Here is a 16149-nt window from a genome sequence, read left to right as displayed (position 1 = left end):
TAATAATAATAATAATAATAATAATAGTTAATAATAATAATATCATCGACACCATGCCCAGCCCTTGTAGGGTAGGGTAGGTGCCTGAGCCCGAGCTTGTAGCTTACAACCCTGCCATTCCCATTAGCCCCCTTGGGGCGGGGATGGCAGACCAGAGAGGCCTAGCTTCTCCCTACGAGCCCCGTGAGGGCGGGGAATGTGGCTAAGCCTGGGGACCGTTGGTCCCAAAGATGAGGGGGTACTTGTGCCTCCTCCCATGGGAGACTTAGGTCTCAGACACTCCCAAGACAGGGAGCCAAGGCCGGGCCACCACTTGGAAAAGGCCCGGGCCGGGAGAATACCGGCTAATCTTTAATAATAATAATAATAATAATAATAATAATAATAATAATAATAATAATAATATTTCTACTAGTACATGTACATGGTGTACCTGGAGTTTACCTGGAAAGAGTTTCGGGGGTCAACGCCCCCGCGGCCCGGTCTGTGACCAGGCCTCCTGGTGGATCAGCGCCTGATCAACCAGGCTGTTGCTGCTGGCTGCACGCAAACCAACGTACGAGCCACAGCCCGGCTGATCAGGAACTGACTTTAGGTGCTTGTCCAGTGCCAGCTTGAAGACTGCCAGGGGTCTGTTGGTAATCCCCCTTATGTGTGCTGGGAGGCAGTTGAACAGTCTCGGGCCCCTGACACTTATTGTGTGGTCTCTTAACGTGCTAGTGACACCCCTGCTTTTCATTGGGGGGATGGTGCATCGTCTGCCAAGTCTTTTGCTTTCGTAGTGAGTGATTTTCGTGTGCAAGTTCGGTACTAGTCCCTCTAGGATTTTCCAGGTGTATATAATCATGTATCTCTCCCTCCTGCGTTCCAGGGAATACAGGTTTAGAAACCTCAAGCGCTCCCAGTAATTGAGGTGTTTTATCTCCGTTATGCGCGCCGTGAAAGTTCTCTGTACATTTTCTAGGTCGGCAATTTCACCTGCCTTGAAAGGTGCTGTTAGAGTGCAGCAATATTCCAGCCTAGATAGAACAAGTGACCTGAAGAGTGTCATCATGGGCTTGGCCTCCCTAGTTTTGAAGGTTCTCATTATCCATCCTGTCATTTTTCTAGCAGATGCAATTGATACAATGTTATGGTCCTTGAAGGTGAGATCCTCCGACATAATCACTCCCAGGTCTTTGACGTTGGTGTTTCGCTCTATTTTGTGGCCAGAATTTGTTTTGTACTCTGATGAAGATTTAATTTCCTCATGTTTACCATATCTGAGTAATTGAAATTTCTCATCGTTGAACTTCATATTGTTTTCTGCAGCCCACTGAAAGATTTGGTTGATGTCCGCCTGGAGCCTTGCAGTGTCTGCAATGGAAGACACTGTCATGCAGATTCGGGTGTCATCTGCAAAGGAAGACACGGTGCTGTGGCTGACATCCTTGTCTATGTCGGATATGAGGATGAGGAACAAGATGGGAGCTAGTACTGTGCCTTGTGGAACAGAGCTTTTCACCGTAGCTGCCTCGGACTTTACTCTGTTGACGACTACTCTCTGTGTTCTGTTAGTGAGGAAATTATAGATCCATCGACCGACTTTTCCTGTTATTCCTTTAGCGCGCATTTTGTGCGCTATTACGCCATGGTCACACTTGTCGAAGGCTTTTGCAAAGTCTGTATATATTACATCTGCATTCTTTTTGTCTTCTAGTGCATTTAGGACCTTGTCGTAGTGATCAGGTGGTAGTGTACAGGTCATTCGTGACATCAATGACATACTATATAGAAAACCGCTTGTTACGCAAGGCATTTCGGGCAAATCAGTTCAGTTTTGTCCCAGGATGCGACCCACACCAGTCCACTAACATCCAAGTATCCATTTTACTGATGGGTGATCATGGATAATTGGTGTAAGGAAACACGTCCAGTGTTTCTACCCTTCGCCGGGAATCGAACCCTGACCCTCACCCTGTGAAGCAAGAGCATTTGCCACCACGCCACGGGCCACTGTGGTTGGTTAATTGGGTTGAAAGCCTATCGACTACGCGATGGTTATTAAGGCTGCTAACAACCTGCTTCCTATCAGTTAAAGTTGCTTTAATCCCTGAAACAGAGATTAAAGCTCTGAAGTATATATACACCGAGAATATATACCTTTGCCGGGAGATTAGCTAAGATTTGTCACGAAACAGGACAAGTGTTACCTGACGCAGGTATTAAGTCATATGATGACCCGCCGTTGGAACTTTTCGTCATCTGACCGAGGCCTTCCGCTGGCTTACCTCTCCACCACTTTAAAAATTATAGTTATGACTATAACCATTTTCATTGCCGAGAGGTGCTATCTCTCGGTGTATATACATTGAATCTTGATCTTTATCCCCATTTTAGGAATTAAAGTAATTTTGATTGTTAGTATACAGTCTTAATGACCCTCGTGCAGTCTTAATGACCCTCGTGCAGTCTTAATGACCCTCGTGCAGTCTTAATGACCCTCGTGCAGTCTTAATGACCCTCGTGCAGTCTTAATGACCCTCGTGCAGTCTTAGTGACCCTCGTGCAGTCTTAATGACCCTCGTGCAGTCTTAATGACCCTCGTGCAGTCTTAATGACCCTCGTGCAGTCTTAATGACCCTCGTGCAGTCTTAATGACCCTCTCGCAGTCTTAATGACCCTCGTGCAGTCTTAATGACCCTCGTGCAGTCTTAATGACCCTCGTGCAGTCTTAATGACCCTCTTGCAGTCTTAATGACCCTCGTGCAGTCTTAATGACCCTCGTGCAGTCTTAATGACCCTCTTGCAGTCTTAATGACCCTCTTGCAGTCTTAATGACCCTCGTGCAGTCTTAGTGACCCTCGTGCAGTCTTAATGAACCTCTTGCAGTCTTAATGACCCTCGTGCAGTCTTAATGACCCTCTTGCAGTCTTAGTGACCCTCGTGCAGTCTTAATGACCCTCTTGCAGTCTTAATGACCCTCGTGCAGTCTTAATGACCCTCTTGCAGTCTTAGTGACCCTCGTGCAGTCTTAATGAACCTCTTGCAGTCTTAATGACCCTCTTGCAGTCTTAGTGAACCTCTTGCAGTCTTAATGACCCTCGTGCAGTCGTAATGACCCTCGTGCAGTCTTAATGACCCTCGTGCAGTCTTAATGACCCTCGTGCAGTCTTAATGACCCTCGTGCAGTCTTATTGACCCTCGTGCAGTCTTAATGAACCTCTTGCAGTCTTAATGACCCTCGTGCAGTCTTAATGACCCTCTTGCAGTCTTAGTGACCCTCGTGCAGTCTTAATGACCCTCTTGCAGTCTTAATGACCCTCGTGCAGTCTTAATGAATCTCTTGCAGTCTTAGTGACCCTCGTGCAGTCTTAATGAACCTCTTGCAGTCTTAATGACCCTCGTGCAGTCTTAATGAACCTCTTGCAGTCTTAATGACCCTCGTGCAGTCTTAATGACCCTCGTGCAGTCTTAATGACCCTCGTGCAGTCTTAGTGACCCTCGTGCAGTCTTAATGAACCTCTTGCAGTCTTAATGACCCTCGTGCAGTCTTAATGAACCTCTTGCAGTCTTAATGACCCTCGTGCAGTCTTAATGAACCTCTTGCAGTCTTAATGACCCTCGTGCAGTCTTAATGAACCTCTTGCAGTCTTAATGACCCTCGTGCAGTCTTAATGACCCTCGTGCAGTCTTAATGACCCTCGTGCAGTCTTAGTGACCCTCGTGCAGTCTTAGTGACCCTCGTGCAGTCTTAGTGACCCTCGTGCAGTCTTAGTGACCCTCGTGCAGTCTTAGTGACCCTCGTGCAGTCTTAATGACCCTCGTGCAGTCTTAGTGACCCTCGTGCAGTCTTAGTGACCCTCGTGCAGTCTTAGTGACCCTCGTGCAGTAGATATTTCTAAAATTAGTACAAGCGACTCGTGAGGCTACCATGATCTCAGACCGAGCCGAGGGGGGCGCTGACCCCCGAAACCTTCAGCAGGTATACTCCAGGTATTGCAAGGTTAGAACAAGAGCGATGTTTAGGCAGCATATCCACCACGTAGGACAGTCAATATAAGCAATGAAAAACTTACAGTGACACACACACACACACACACACACACACACATATGGTGGGTGCAGACGTGGGTGCAGAAGGCTCCGAGAACCTTTGTGTTTTTGAGGCGTGCAATAACTGCTAGCAGTAATCAGTGGTAGTGACAAAGTCAGTGAACAAACCTACGAGTGATAACTATAGTTATTAGTTGAAAAATTTCGAGAGGAAACCTGAATTCAGTATTTTTTTTTAAAGTGCCAAACCGTTGTGGATCTACTAGGCACTGTTGCCACACAGATACAAACATAAAAAGATCAAAGTGAGTGTGGAAACGGGTGATCAAGAATTACCAGTGTTTGGTTAACAAGTGAAATGTGGGGCACCGTAATGTGAGAGTGAAAAAGTTAATAAGCAAAAGGAGAAAGAAAAAATAAAATATACAACAAGGGAAGGTGGCAGTAGGCCTACTGAAGCAGTGACGTCACAACAGTTTGTATGCCATTATACATATAAAGTGTAACACCGAATGTGAAGTGTATTCTGTAATAAGTGAAAAGTGAAATCACTTGAGGAACGCGGGATGCATGAGCATATATGGTTATAAACATCACGGGTGAAGGACTTACAAAATAGTGTTAGAAGGCCTATGTACGACGACTACGTCATCAGCATCTGGCAACTTGTCATCACACCGCTGCCAGCGCAAGTATTGCTCACCTGTTGAGGTTGCATTTTGCAAGATTGAGTCTGGTCCTGCATCACTGTTAGATACTGGTCACTCACTTCCGCAAGCCATTACCAGAATTAGAGTAGAAATAGCATAGAGGAGAGTGCAAGGAGTAAAGCGGTAGTGAGCGATAACGTCAGACACTTAAGCTGTGACAAGCTAAATTTTACAGCCTAGCTACTTTCTGAATTTTAGAAGTAGAATCGATAAGTGTTACAAGTATTGGTAAGCTTAGAATTACTGGTATCTACCGGTATTTATTAGCAGTATGAATACTTAGAAGTGGGGGCACACACACACACACATACATGCAAAGGTTTGCAACAAGACTAGTCCCAGAGCTAAGAGGTATGTCCTACGAGGAGAGGTTAAGGGAAATCAACCTGACGACACTGGAGGACAGGAGAGATAGGGGGGACATGATAACGACATACAAAATACTGAGAGGAATTGACAAGGTGGACAAAGACAGGATGTTCCAGAGATTGGACACAGTAACAAGGGGACACAGTTGGAAGTTGAAGACACAGATGAATCACAGGGATGTTAGGAAGTATTTCTTCAGCCACAGAGTAGTCAGTAAGTGGAATAGTTTGGGAAGCGATGTAGTGGAGGCAGGATCCATACATAGCTTTAAGCAGAGGTATGATAAAGCTCACGGCTCAGGGAGAGTGACCTAGTAGCGATCAGTGAAGAGGCGGGGCCAGGAGCTTGGACTCGACCCCCGCAACCTCAACTAGGTGAGTACACACACACTCACACACACACGCACACACACACACATACACACACACACACACACACACACACACACACACACTCGCACACACACACACATACACACACACACACACACACACACACACACACACACACACACACACACACACACACACACACACACACACACACACACACACACACACACACACACACACTCACACACACACACACACACACACACACACACACACACACACACACACACACACACATACACACACACACACACACACACACACACACACACACACACACACACACACACACACACACACACACACACACACACATGTTTATATGTATTTTTAGGCAGCCTCCAGCCTGTGTATATCTTCCGTAAAAAAAAAAAAAATCCGAGTATATCGGAAAATGGAAAAATATCGTGAACCAGCAAATTGAAAAATCCATTCAATTTATGTTTCTAAAAATGGAACTCGATAGTTGGAATCCATCTACTTCTTGCCTCTCGGAACATATATACCAAATGAGATGGGGAAAAATAGACAAACCTTACTAAATAAAGATATTCTCTGAATATATTAATTTTCCCCTTCACTTTCTAACATATAGACTTCTACCTGATTTAATAAAATATTATATTTCCTTCAACTTTTATTGCATACTTATTATTAACTATAATTTTTAAAGAGGTGGAAGGGTAAGCCAGCTGAAGGCCTTGGTCAGATGATCAGAAGTTTGAGCAGCGGGTCATCATATGACTAAGACCCGCGTCAGGAAACATGTCCTGTTTCCTGACAAACCTTACCTAACCTAACCTGTGTTATACACTCCAAGTATATGTACTAAAATATTGATTATCAAATGGTATACAATACCGACAGGTTGGTAGATAAGACACATAGGCAACCTCAAATCTACGACTTCAAGGGTGATGGACTGATTACATCGTCTTCACATCTCTACTGCTCCTGCCTAATTTCTGTACTCGACTGAAGAAGCCTACTGTGTAGGCGAAACGTTTCGAAATAAAGTTGCCTAAATGTTGCCTATGTGTCTTATCTACCAACCTGTCGGTATTGTATACCATTTGATAATCACTCTGTCAGACACTGCAACACAATGGCATCTTGGTAGAGAAGAGAAAACACGTTGGACAATTTTTTCTAGTGAGAATTGTTTGATCTGAGAGAGACATGACCTCCCAGTGGCTACATTCTCACTACTACTACTCTGCATCTCTCCCTCCGACAGTATTTTAGTCTCAACACTGTCGCTTGATCTTCAGTTAGTTCCAGACTTTGGAACAGAACTTCTCCAGGCTGAGGGACTGACAACCTCAAATCTACGACTTCAAGAGTGATGGACTGATTACATCGTCTTCACATCTCTACTGCTCCTGCCTAATTTCTGTACTCGACTGAAGAAGCCTACTCTGTAGGCGAAACGTTTCGAAATAAAGTTACATAAATGTGCCTAAGTGTCTTATCCACTACAATATTATTGACGTGGCGAACAGGCGAGAAGTAGCTTTAATGACCCTCGCGTAGTTAATAAACTTGAAACGCTATTAATCAAGTTTGGGCAATTAATAGGAGGAAAAACTAGAGAAACTTTGGGTAGTCCTAATAAGGAAAACGTAAACAACATTTGAAAGAATTGTACTAAATAGTATCATAGCTTATTAGTAGACTTGAGTTTATGTTGTGAGATATAACTCGTCAGTAGAGTGTTGCTGTGAGTGCAACACACTACTGACACCATGCAACGTATAGGTGAGTGTGTTGCTGAGAGTACTGACAATGTATGGGTGAGTGTGTTGCTGTGAGTGCTGAAAACATAAAGGTGAGTGTGTTGCTGTGAGCACTGACAACGTATGGGAGAGTGTGTTGCTGTGAGTGCAACACACTACTGACACCATGCAACGTATAGGTGAGTGTGTTGCTGTGAGCACTGACAACGTATGGGATAGTGTGTTGCTGTGAGTGCTGACAACGTATGGGTGGGTTGCTGTGAGTGCTGACAACGTATGGGTGGGTTGCTGTGAGTGCTGACAACGTATGGGTGGGTTGCTGTGAGTGCTGACAACGTATGGGTGAATGTGTTGCTATGAGTGCTGACACCATATGGGTGAGTGTATTGCTGAGTGCTGACAACGTATGGATGAGTGTGTTGATGTGATTGCGGACAGTGTGTTGCTGTGAGTGCTGACAACGTATGGGTGAGTGTGTTGCTGTGAGTGCTGACACCGTATGGGTGAGTGTATTGCTGAGTGCTGACAACGTATGGATGAGTGTGTTGCTGTGAGTGCTGACAACGTATGGGTGAGTGTGTTGCTGCGAGTGCTGACCAAGTATGGGTGAGTGTGTTGCTGTGAGTGCTGACAACGTATGGGTGAGTGTGTTGCTGTGAGTGCTGACCAAGTATGGGTGAGTGTGTTGCTGTGAGTGCTGACAACGTATGGGTGAGTGTGTTGCTGTGAGTGCTGACAACGTATGGGTGAGTGTGTTGCTGTGAGTGCTGACAACGTATGGGTGAGTGTGTTGCTGTGAGAGCTGACAACGTATGGGTGAGTGTGTTGCTGTGAGTGCTGACAACGTATAGGTGAGTACTCACCTAGTCGAGGTTGCAGGGGTCGAGTCCAAGCTCCTGGCCCCGCCTCTTCACTGGTCGCTACTAGGTCACTCTCCCTAAACCGTGAGCTTTATCATACCTCTGCTTAAATCTATGTATGGATCCTGCCTCCACTACATCGCTTCCCAAACTATTCCACTTCCTGACTCCTCTGTGGCTGAAGAAGCACTTCCTAACATCCCTGTGATTCATTTGTGTCTTCAACTTCCAACTGTGTCCCCTTGTTGCTGTGTCCAATCTCTGGAACATCCTGTCTTTGTCCACCTTGTCAATTCCTCTCAGTATTTTGTATGTCGTTATCATGTTCCCCCTATCTCTCCTGTCCTCCAGTGTCGTCAGATTGACTTCCCTTAACCTCTCCTCGTAGGACATACCTCTTAGCTCTGGGACTAGTCCTGTTGCAAACCTATGCACTTTCTCTAGTTTCTTTACGTGCTTGGCTAGGTGTGGGTTCCAAACTGGTGCCGCATACTCCAATATGGGCCTAACGTACACGGTGTACAGGGTCCTGAACGATTCCTTATTAAGATGTCGGAATGCTGTTCTGAGGTTTGCTAGGCGCCCATATGCTGCAGCAGTTATTTGGTTGATGTGCGCTTCAGGAGATGTGCCTGGTGTTATACTCACCCCAAGATCTTTTTCCTTGAGTGAGGTTTGTAGTCTCTGGCCCCCTAGACTGTATTCCGTCTGCGGTCTTCTTTGCCCTTCCCCAATCTTCATGACTTTGCACTTGGTGGGGTTTAACTCCAGGAACCAATTGCTGGACCAGGTCTGCAGCCTTTCCAGATCCCTTTGTAGTTCTGCCTGGTCTTCGATCGAATGAATTCTTCTTATCAACTTCAAGTCATCTGTAAACAGGGACACTTCGGAGTCTATTCCTTCCCTCATGTCGTTCACAAATACCAGAAACAGCACTGGTCCTAATACTGACCCGTGTGGGACCCCACTGGTCACAGGTGCCCACTCTGACTCCTCGCCACGTACCATGACTCGCTGCTGTCTTCCTGACAAGTATTCCCTGATCCATTGTAGTGCCTTCCCTGTTATCCCTGCTTGGTCCTCCAGTTTTTGCACCAATCTCTTGTGTGGAACTGTGTCAAACGCCTTCTTGCAGTCCAAGAAAATGCAATCCACCCACCCCTCTCTCTCTTGTCTTACTGCTGTCACCATATCATAGAACTCCAGTAGGTTTGTGACAGGATTTCCCATCCCTGAAACCATGTTGGCTGCTGTTGATGAGATCATTCCTTTCTAGGTGTTCCACCACTCTTCTCCTGATAATCTTTTCCATGACTTTGCATACTATACATGTCAGTTACACTGGTCTGTAGTTTAGTGCTTCATGTCTGTCTCCTTTTTTAAAGATTGGGACTACATTTGCTGTCTTCCATGCCTCAGGCAATCTCCCTGTTTCAATAGATGTACTGAATATTGTTGTTAGGGGTACACATAGCGCCTCTGCTCTCTCTCTCAGGACCCATGGAGAGATGTTATCTGGCCCCATTGCCTTTGAGATATCTAGCTCACTCAGAAGCCTCTTCACTTCTTCCTCGGTTGTGTGTACTGTGTCCAGCACTTGGTGGTGTACCCCACCTCTCCGTCTTTCTGGAGCACCTTCTGTCTCCTCTGTGAACACTTCTTTGAATCTCTTGTTGAGTTCCTCACATACTTCACGGTCATTTCTTGTTGTATCTCCTCCTTCCTTCCTTAGCCTGATTACCTGGTCCTTGACTGTTGATTTTCTCCTGATGTGGCTGTATAACAGCTTCGGGTCAGATTTGGCTTTCGCTGCTATGTCGTTTTCATATTGTCGTTGGGCCTCCCTTCTTATCTGTGCTCCCTTCTTTCTGGCTCTACGACTGCTTTCCTTATTCTCCTGGGTCCTTTGCCTTCTGTATTTCTGTGAGTGCTGACAACGTATGGGTGAGTGTGTTGCTGTGAGTGCTGACAACGTATGAGTGAGTGTGTTGCTGTGAGTACTGACATCGCATAGATGAGTGTGTTGCTGTGAGTGCTATGGGTGAGTGTCCTCTCCCCTAATTATGTCCTTTGATTGATTGTATCATATGGTTGATTGTTATGCCCCTTGAGTGATTGTTCTATCATACGATTGATTATGTCCTCTGAGTGATTGTTCTATCATACGATTGATTATGTCCTCTGAGTGATTGTTCTATCATACGATTGATTATGTCCTCTCAGTGATTGTTCTATCATATGATTGATTATGTTCTCTGATTGTTCTATCATACGATTAATTATGTTCTTTGAATGATTGTTTTTATCATATGATTATGTTCTCTGAGTGATTGTTTTATCATATGACTGATCGTTATGTACTCTGAGTGTTCTATCATACGGTTGATTGTTTTGTCCTCTGAGTGATTGCCCTGTCTCCGGGTGATTTTTCTGTCATCCGAGTCATTGTCCTGGAGCGTTTGACTGTCCGGTCCTCTCTCTCTCTCTCTCTCTCTCTCTCTCTCTTTATTCCTAGTGACACTGAGAAAGATATCCCCAGAATGTCGCACCGATACTGACATCACAATTCCTGCATCAACAAAGTACAACTAGCGCAGTAAAAGCATTTGCTTGTACTGGTGCGATGCGCTTTCCACCTCTCAACTCTCTCTCTCTCTCTCTCTCTCTCTCTTTCTCTCTCTCTGCTGGTGAAAGGCTCTTGATTCAAAAAATGGAGCTACCCTTTCCCCCACTTTATTCGGATTAAACACGATTTCCTAGCATACTTCGTAAACACGACACATTTGTTGTAAACACGACTCACTTCGCAAACACGACTCACTCGTTGTAAACACGACTCACACTTCGTAAACACGACTCACTCGTTGTAAACACGACTCACACTTCGTAAACATGACTCACTCGTTGTAGACACGACTCACACTTCGTAAACACGACTCACTCGTTGTAAACACGACTCATACTTCGTAAACACGACTCACTCGTTGTAAACACGACTCACACTTCGTAAACACGACTCACTCGTTGTAAACACGACACACACTTCGTAAACACGACTCACTCGTTGTAAACACGACTCACACTTCGTAAACATGACTCACTCGTTGTAAACACGACTCACACTTCGTAAACACGACTCACTCGTTGTAAACACGACACACACTTCGTAAACACGACTCACTCGTTGTAAACACGACTCACACTTCGTAAACACGACTCACTCGTTGTAAACACGACTCACACTTCGTAAACATGACTCACTCGTTGTAAACACGACTCACACTTCGTAAACACGACTCACTCGTTGTAAACACGACACACACTTCGTAAACACGACTCACTCGTTGTAAACACGACTCACACTTCGTAAACATGACTCACTCGTTGTAAACACGACTCACACTTCGTAAACACGACTCACTCGCTGTAAACACGACTCACACTTCGTAAACACGACTCACTCGTTGTAAACACGACTCACACTTCGTAAACACGACTCACTCGTTGTAAACACGACTCACACTTCGTAAACATGACTCACTCGTTGTAAACACGACTCACACTTCGTAAACACGACTCACTCGTTGTAAACACGACTCACACTTCGTAAACATGACTCACTCGTTGTAAACACGACTCACACTTCGTAAACACGACTCACTCGTTGTAAACACGACTCACACTTCGTAAACATGACTCACTCGTTGTAAACACGACACACACTTCGTAAACATGACTCACTCGTTGTAAACACGAATCACACTTCGTAAACATGACTCACTCGTTGTAAACACGACTCACACTTCGTAAACATAACTCACTCGTTGTAAACACGACTCACACTTCGTAAACATGACTCACTCGTTGTAAACACGAATCACACTTCGTAAACACAACACACGCTGTTAGCAGGGCTGGCCTGGCTATGCGTTAAGTTAATCTTCTCAACATTCTATATACACTGGCATATACTCCACGTCTGTTTTCAACATTCATATATATATACATCAGTATACAACCACATTTCGCCGTGCACACACACGCTGTCTAACCAACAACAGCCATTTTTAAGAACTATTGCTGTCGTGCCGAATAGGCAGAACTTGCGATCTTGGCTTAAATAGCAACGCTCATCTTGCCATATAGGACAAGTGAAAATTTGTGTATGCAATAATTTCGCCAAAATCATTCTGAACCTAACGAAAAAAATATATTTCACTGTGTTTGTTTAGTATTAAATTATTGTTAGCAAATCTAAAATATATTTAGTTGAGTTAGGCTAAAATAAATTGTTCTTGTTATAATAAGGTTAGGTAAGTTTTCTAAGATTCTTTTGGAGCAAAATTAAATTTTTTTTACATTAACGTTAATGAAAAAAATATATCTTTAAACGTACAAGAGAAAATTTTAGAAAGGATTTAGTTATAAGTGAGTTCTTGCTAATTGACCAGTTTTACATATTCGGCACGACATATATATATATATATATATATATATATATATATATATATATATATATATATATATATATATATATATATATATATGAGTGTGTGTGTGTGATGTGAAGACGAACAAAGGATAATGCTAAGGGACGCAGACACTGTTATGATTAACAGAGGGCAACGGTAAACAGGAAAATTGTGACGCGTCGACAGATGACAATAGGAAAACAAAGTTCACTGAAGGTCAGTGGAGGATTTTACTGTGCAGGAAGCCTTTTTATTTCCTCCCTTTGCGCTACAACGGGGAAATCGGCTTAAAGAACCAAAGGGTATTTTTAGACTGTGGACTCTGGCTAGATAAATAAGTGGGAACTGTTTGAGTAAACTGTTAGTCTGAGAGACTGACTGACAGACAGACAGAAAGACACACACACACACACACACACACACACACACACACACACACACACACACACACACACACACACACACACACACACACACACAAACACACGGACTAGCAGCTTGGCAAAGGGAAACAGTCTGACAATCAGTTGTACAAACAGATGAAGTGACTGGCAGACTACCGGACAGACGGTCAAGAATATCGATTAGTGAATAGACACTGGGAAAAGTTAAACCCATAAGAATCATACAGTAGCTAGAGACTACGAGGAAACTAAGTTTAATCCAAGGAAGGCCAGGATTACTCACATTCCTTGGACGAAGAACCCTTCAACAGCACTAGGGGCATGAATCAGCAAAGACTATATAAAGTTGTCAAGAGTCTAGGGACAGGAGCTACAGTTCGACCCCTTCAAACAGATCTAGGTGAGGACACACAACAATCAATAAAAGGAAGAAGGGCATATTCTGCCTAGTGAAATATAAACCAGCTTAATTAACGTAGGTTGCAGGCGCCTGGCTCACAGCTAAGGGTCGGCATCCACCAGACTCTCACCCCTACCTAACGATGCCAATAAAGCACACACACACACACACACACACACACACACACACACACACACACACACACACACACACACACACACACACACACACACACACACACACACACACACACACACACACACACACACACACACACACACGCACACATGCACACAAACAGTGTGGCCGGATGAGTCAGAAGTTGCTAGACTGTTTACTTGCACATAGACCGGATATACGTAATAATGTTTACTCTTAGTTAACTTTTCCATGCACTCTTTCCTTTTCTCCCTCTGTCTTTCATTCAATCTTCCTTCATTCACTCTCTTTTTCCTTGCTTGTTTCCTTCTCCCGTTTGTTCCTTCAATCTATTCCTTGAATCCCCCTCTTATTTTCCATGCCACACACTCTCCTTCTCTACCTTCCCCTCACCCTGTCTCTCCTTCTCTACCTTCCCCTCACCCTGTCTCTCCTTCTTTACCTTCCCCTCACCCTGTCTCTCCTTCTCTACCTTCCCCTCACCCTGTCTCTCCTTCTCTAACTTTCCCTCGCCTTGTCTCTCCTTCTCTAAATTCCCCTCACCCTGTCTCTCTTTCTCTAACTTCCCTCACCCTGTCTTTCCTACTCTACCTTCCCCTCACCCTGTCTCTCCTTCTCTAACTTTCCCTCACCTTGTCTCCCCTTCTCTAAATTCCCCTCACCCTGTCTCTCTTTCTCTAACTTCCCTCACCCTGTCTTTCCTTCTCTACCTTCCCCTCACCCTGTCTTTCCTTCTCTACCTTCCCCTCACCCTGTCTCTCCTTCTCTATCTTCCCCTCACCCTGTCTCTCCTTCTCTAACTTCCACTCACCTTGTCTCTCATTCTCTAAATTCCCCTTACCCTGTCTCTCTCTAACTTCCCTCACCCTGTCTTTCCTACTCTACCTTCCCCTCACCCTGTCTCTCCTTCTCTAACTTCCCCTCACCTTGTCTCTCCTTCTCTAAATTCCACTCACCCTGTCCCTGTCTCTCTTTCTCTAACTTCCCTCACCCTGTCTTTCCTACTCTACCTTCCCCTCACTCTGTCTCTCCTTCCTTCCCCTCCTGCCTCATCCCTGCTTCCCTCACCACACGTGTTCACCTCACTAAACACCTCCGACGCTACTGCAACGTCCTCATTCCCACACAACCAACAACACTCCATGATTTACTCAACTGCTGGAAAAATAGCGAAGAATCCGATAGAAAAATATGATTAAATTGCTACAGATGTAAATAAACAGTATACGAAGCGTTGCATTTTTTTAATAAAAACTTTTCGAGATTAAATTCAGTTAATTTGTTACATTGCTTCCTCGACCTGCTGTAAAATTTATTTATACGTTGTCGGAGGTTTGAAAGACAAAATTATTTATTTTGTGTCTTTGAAAAATCGGTGGAAATTATATTTTGTGGTATAAAATATGGCATCTGCTTCATCCCTCGTCCTCCAGGGCCAAGTATATCAGATTATGGTAATGGTGGTAGCTTGTTGAAAAACAAAGATAAACACACACACACACACACACACACACACACACACACACACACACACACACACACACACACACACACACACACACACACACACACACACACACACACACAGCGTTGCTGATCAAAAATCGCTGGAATTTTGATGAGCTGGAGAGAGAAGATAGCGGAGAAGAAAGTGATTACATAGTGGGAACACTTCACTCTGGAGGTCCCAAGGTGGTAATAGCAGTGATGTATAACCCACCACAGAACAGCAGGAGGCCAAGGCAAGAGTACGACGAGAGCAATAGAGCGATGGTTGACACACTGGCTAGAGTGGCCAGAAGAGCTCATGCATGCAGGGCAAAGCTCCTGATCATGGGTGACTTTAACCACAAGGAGATAGATTGGGAGAACTTGGACCCACATGGGGGCCAAGATACTTGGAGGGCTAAGATGATGGAGGTGGTACTGGAGAACTTCATGTACCAACACGTAAGGGACACTACAAGAGAGAGAGGAGAGGATGAACCAGCAAGGCTGGACTTAGTATTCACCTTCAGTAGTGCAGATATCGAGGACATCACATATGAAAGACCCCTTGGGGCCAGTGACCATGTGGTTGTAAGCTTCGAATACACAGTAGAGCTACAAGTGGAGGGAGAAGCAGGAAGGCCAGGACGAATGAAGCCAAACTACAAGAAAGGGGACTACACAGGAATGAGGAACTACCTGAACGGGGTTCAGTGGGACAGAGAACTGGCAGGGAAACCAGTTAATGAGATGATGGAATATGTAGCAATAAAATGCAAGGAGGCTGAGGAGAGGTTTGTACCCAAGGGTAACAGGAGTAATGAAAAAGCCAGGATGAGCCCATGGTTTACCCAAAGGTGCAGGGAGGCAAAAAACCAAGTGTGCTAGGGAATGGAAGAAATATAGAAGGCAAAGGACCCAGGAGAATAAGGAGAACAGTCGTAGAGCCAGAAATGAATATGCACAGATAAGAAGGGAGGCCCAAAGACAATATGAAAATGACATAGCAGCGAAAGCCAAATCTGACCCGAAACTGTTGTACAGCCACATCAGGAGGAAAACAACAGTCAAGGACCAGGTAATCAGGCTAAGGAAGGAAGGAGGAGAGACAACAGGAAATGACC

The sequence above is a fragment of the Cherax quadricarinatus genome, chromosome 57, assembly GCF_038502225.1.
Source record: "Cherax quadricarinatus isolate ZL_2023a chromosome 57, ASM3850222v1, whole genome shotgun sequence".
Classification (NCBI taxonomy): domain Eukaryota; kingdom Metazoa; phylum Arthropoda; class Malacostraca; order Decapoda; family Parastacidae; genus Cherax; species Cherax quadricarinatus.
The sequence above is the reverse complement of the archived record's forward strand: the minus strand, read 5'-3'. Positions refer to the sequence as shown.